Source organism: Marmota marmota, unplaced genomic scaffold (genome assembly GCF_001458135.2).
Source record: "Marmota marmota marmota unplaced genomic scaffold, marMar, whole genome shotgun sequence".
Classification (NCBI taxonomy): domain Eukaryota; kingdom Metazoa; phylum Chordata; class Mammalia; order Rodentia; family Sciuridae; genus Marmota; species Marmota marmota.
The window spans coordinates 24-4,939 of NW_026000283.1; the positions used below are offsets into that span (position 1 = coordinate 24).

Here is a 4,916-nt window from a genome sequence, read left to right on the forward strand (position 1 = left end):
CAATTCTTCTCTGCCCTCCCCTTCAGGCCATCCTGGCCTCCAGACAATTGGGCCTGCCTGTGAACTAGTGGACACACTTCTGATGCTGCCATATGCCACCCAAAACTGACCTGTCCTCGGGCTCCACCTGGAAGCAGAAAGGATTCAAGCACAACAGCATGGTGACTTTACATAAGGGACTGCTATCTCTTGGTCCATGGGAGCTGAACAAGAAAACAGTATCCACAAGTGCCTGCATTATCCTTTTCCAAGTGTCCCTCCGTTGTGGTCCACAAACTTGAGCACCGAGGCCCCGCCCCTCCACTTCCTGTGAGAGCATCTCTAGGTTGCTGGGAGTCCCCTCTGTGCCCCTCTTTCTGCAGGTTTATGCTGAAGTGCCACCAGTGCCCAGGTCTCCCTCAGGGCCCTAGGAGAAGGCAAAGAGGCCCAGATCGGAGCCCAAGGATCTTCCAACTCCCTGCCTGCCAGATCTGACCAACTGCTAGGCCTCCTGGGAAGGAGGCTTCAATGGCGCTGGGTGTCGTGAAACTGTTTCCGCACGATGGCAGTAGAGCTGCAGACATGGCCACCAGCCCTCTTCCTGAGCGCTCTTCTCCAGCCCTTCTTGTCTGAAAAAACGCCACCCAGAGAAAAAGGCTCCGGAAACCTGGCTCCCTTGTTATTTGCCCTCCATGTTGGAACAAGCCTTCCAGGATGCTTTTTTGTGTGTGTTGGAACTCGAATTGGGATTTTCAAAAACTTATTCATTTCTTAATATCGAGACAGGGTTTTGCATGTTGGCCAGACTGGCCTCCGATTTGAGACCTTACTACCTTGGCCTCTAGCATGAGACTGCTTTCAGGTTTCGTCAGAAACTACACTGGGGCCTGAATCTCTGATGCCCTAACAGGGCCTTTTTGAAGTGCTCTGTTCCTGAAGCCCAGGCCAGGGTGTGCAGCTGACCTGGGAGCGCCCTCTTTTACTCACCTGAAGCACTGTGAGGGTTTTCTTTGGCTCATCAGCCACTGAGAAGAGCCCTTCCTTGCAATTACTGAGCCCCAAAGAGTGGGTTTCTTTCATGGACTATAAGCCGCTTGTGGATCCTGGGGCGCCCCCTCTACTGCTGGATGTGAGCCCTCCAGTGGAGGTGGACGACTATCTTTTCCCTAGTGCCCTGTACTTCCAATAAGAGAAGATATCCTACAGAAATGAGTTTTTAATATGCAAAGTGTTAATATTCTGGAAAGGGGTCATTCGTTCAATATTTAAATAAAATCAAAATGAAAACTGTACAACTCAATTAAATAAACCACCTCTGATGTATGGAACAGCTGGAAAAGAAAAAAAAGGCTAATACAGGCTCTTGAGGGTCCCAGTTTTGTGTTCTTGGTCCTTGGAGCAAGAAGAAGCATACCCTTTCTTTTTTTCTTTCTTTTTTTTAAAGTTATATTTAGAATTTTATAACTTAAAATACTTAAGAAAAGAAAAACAATGATTTTAGTTACCAGCCTTAGCAGGTAAGAGTGAAAAGAAATTTGCTCCAAATAAGTAGAAGAAGAAAATAAATGGGTGAAAATTGGTATTAAAAATCAAGGCAGGGGCAGGGATATAGCTCAGTTGGTAAAGTGCTTGCCACGCATGCACAAGGCCATGGGTTCAATCCCCAGAACCACCAAAAAAAAAAAAAAAAATTAAGCCAAAAAAGAACTACAAGGAGGGCTGGGGGTGTAGCTCTGTGTTAGAGCTCCTGCCTAGGATGTGTGAGGCCCTGGGTTCAATTCACAGTATTAAATAAATAAATAGGACTACAAGAATTACTATAATCCTTAGCAAGACTGAAGTAAAAGTAAACAACTATGATCAGAAACAAAAGATGCCACAGATGTTAAATATGAGAAAATATCCTCAACAACTCTGTGTATGATACGGGGAATTGAACTCAGGTGTGCTCTGCCACTGAACTAGACCTCCAGTTCTTTTTCTTTTATTTTGAGACAGGGTCTCACTGGGTTGCCCAGGCTGGCTGAATCTGTGATTCTCCGACTCTAGTGGCACCCCCTCCTCCATAGAAAATCTTAATTAAGCTTCTCCAGAAATCTTCACCAGAATTGAGTTCAGTGTGGTTAAACTTCCTATTTGCTGTTGGTGTATCTTACTTGGCCACTGACCTGAAAGAAATCACCACTCCAGGTGCTGAATGCCCCTTTACTAGTTTTTCACAAACATTTATGGAATATCCAGTATAGTAGTTTGCACAGTTTTGCAACGTGTAAAAAAAAAAACAAAACACACAGATCCGTAGATGTGTACATTTCAAAGAGAAGAGAAGAGGAAACTAATTGGGCTCCATGTTAACAGCTGGCAGGGGGAAGAGAGGGGAGAAGAAGCTCTCCCCTTCTCAGGTACTGTCCTTGAAGGGTTAACTTGCCAAGAACAGTGAAAGAAAAAGCTGTTTTTGTGTGAACTTCTACAGGCTGTGACCTTCTGGGCCCCTTCCCTTACACCCTGGGTATGAAGTTCTGAAACTGCCTGAAATCGGGGTTCAGGGCATTGATAGATTACAGTGAAATCTTCACCCTCTGACCCTGGCTGCAGCCAAATAACCCTGCTGCCTGTTTCCTATCTGGTGTCCTGCCTCATATGTCTCCTACAACACTACCTCCGCGTGCTAAGGTGTGAGAATTTCAGGCTTGTGCTACCATGTCCGGCCATTAACAAATTTAACAACTTACTTGAAATGAGCAACTTAAAAAAAATAAGTTTTCAAAAACCGACAGAAGAAGAAAGAAGCAGGTGTGGTGGCACACACCTATGATCCTAGGAGCTCTCCAGGCTGAGGCAGGAGGTTCATGAGTTCAAAGCCAGTCAGCAAGTCAGTGAGACCCTGTCTCTAAATAAATACAAAAAGGGCTGGGGATGTGGATCACTGCTTAAGTGCTCCTCGGTTCAATCCCCAGTACAAAAAAGAACGGAAAAAAAAAAAAAAAGCAGAAGAAGAAGTGGAAAATCTGAATACACTGCATATACTGATGATATTCATAACTGAACGGAATTCATGGTTTAATGCATACCTTAGAACCTGGGGATATAGACAGCAAGTCAAGGGATGCCCTTTCTTGATGTCACTGTGCACGTGGATCCTTCCTCGCAGTGTGAGAACAGCAAGGACAGGTCTGATCTGGTAGCACCTCTGTGCTCTTTTCTGGTGTCCATCATTACCCAGGTTCCCCACCAAGACTCTGCATTTGTGCTTTGTTTCTGCCGGGAGGACACATAGAGGTTGGGACGCCAAGCTTGAACCTGGCCCCCTTGGACCTCCCATGGGCCCTGCCTTCCTCACCTGCAGGGGCTTTAGTGCAGAAGAGCTTTGAGCTCTGAGCTCTGGGCTCTGAGCACTAAGAAACTGTCCTCAGGATGGTAGTATTGCCCCACAAGACAGAACTAGCCTTGCCTCCAGGTACTCTGCTTCTGCTCATCCAATGAGGGGAAAAAAAAAAAAAAAAAAAAGAATTCCAGAACAGAGGAAAGACTTCAGAAACTATGGCTGCCTTCCTTGTATTTTGCTCATTTGAGGAAATATGTTCCACTCCTAAAATTTGGCTCTTTTTTTCCATGTGATATCAATGTGAGATACATTGTGTACAGTCCTAGGTTTCCCGCCAGTAACACTTAGAGGAAGAAAGAGAGAAAAAAAGGATAAAATTAAAAGTGATATTGCAGACCTCAGCCACTCACCCCATGGGCACCTTCTCTCTTCCAGAACTGTTTCCAGGTGACATAGTCTTCACCTTTGTAGTCCTCACTCAGCCTTCTTTCTACAGTGTTTCTTCATGGTATCCACTTGTCTCTGGCTCTTGGAGGCAAACCTCTGGCATCCTTTCCTAGGAAGGAGTTTGAAAACACCAAGGGCTCAGGGAAGCAGCAACGTAGGCCCCAGGACACTTGGTTGTCAGCCCAACTCACTTCCTTCCCAGGCTCCCTGGATTCCTATTCCATTGGACCCAGTCTCTAGGCAGGGTGGGCCCAGGGGGAGGCCTCCCTTAGGTGCAGTCCTCACACGGGGGTTCAGCGAGCTCAAGACTGAATGCTCTACAATCCCACCAGCAGTGACATGTGCATGGGAGTGACCATCAGTTCTTGTCCTACAGTTGACAGATGTTCTCTCACGACTTCATCATCTGACCCTAGAGCACAAGTGTTTTCCCATGTCACAGAATGGCCTGTGACAGCTTTCCCTGGCTTTACCCTGCATGTCTGTGACTGCTTATCACCTACAGATCACTCGTGTCTTTTCTCCGTGGTAACTAGGACATGAAACTTGCAAAGGATTCAGAAAGCAGCCATGTTGTGATTGAGAGAAAACCACCATCATCAGACATCATGTGAAACACCCATAATCTTTTGCTTATTTAAGTCCAATTTTCCTCAAAAGTTCTGGGTGTGAGAATGTTTCCAGATAATTGCAACTATTTTCTCTTATTCTGCTAGCTGCCTCTTCACATTTTTGGTCACCCCCTTTGAGGCAAAAGGAGATGACTTCCTGAACATCCATCTGTCTTTTATTTCTGCTTTCAGCATTGTTTTCAAGAAACCACTCCCAAATCCAAGGATGGGAAGATTTATGCCTATATGTTCCTCTAAACTTGCATAGGTTTGGCTTCTATAATAATACCATTGATACATGTTAAGCCAATTTTTGCATAGGCTCCCCCGAATAACAGGTTTCCAAACTTTGGTTTGAGTTGATCCTCCTGGGTGTTCTTGGTGCCTGTGTCCCTAGCACATTGGCTGCACTAGAAGAACTTCCAATTCTCTGCCTTCTCTTCTGACCACCCTAACCTCAGACAACTGGCCTGCCTGTGACTTACTGCACACACATCTGATGCTGCCCTGTGCCACCCAGAACCGTCCTGCCTTTGTGTTCCACCTAGGGGCTG

General features: G+C 45.9%; 2 long non-coding RNA genes across 4 annotated transcripts in view; one reads left to right on the forward strand and one right to left on the reverse strand.

The window, feature by feature from the left end:
* Nucleotides 1-6: 6 nt before the first annotated feature.
* The window catches only part of LOC125614379, a 5,454-nt gene continuing 544 nt past the window's right edge, over nt 7-4,916 (forward strand). Inside the window, exons 1-2 of the long non-coding RNA XR_007344984.1 lie at nt 7-522; nt 4,412-4,417. This is a non-coding gene — a long non-coding RNA (uncharacterized LOC125614379). The remainder of the gene's footprint in view (nt 523-4,411; nt 4,418-4,916) is intronic.
* LOC125614378 overlaps nt 713-4,916 on the reverse strand; it is a 23,547-nt gene continuing 19,343 nt past the window's right edge. For all 3 annotated transcript variants that reach the window (XR_007344983.1, XR_007344981.1, XR_007344982.1), the window contains 2 exons: nt 3,715-3,860; nt 713-1,179 (listed from right to left, as the gene is read on the reverse strand). This is a non-coding gene — a long non-coding RNA (uncharacterized LOC125614378). The remainder of the gene's footprint in view (nt 1,180-3,714; nt 3,861-4,916) is intronic.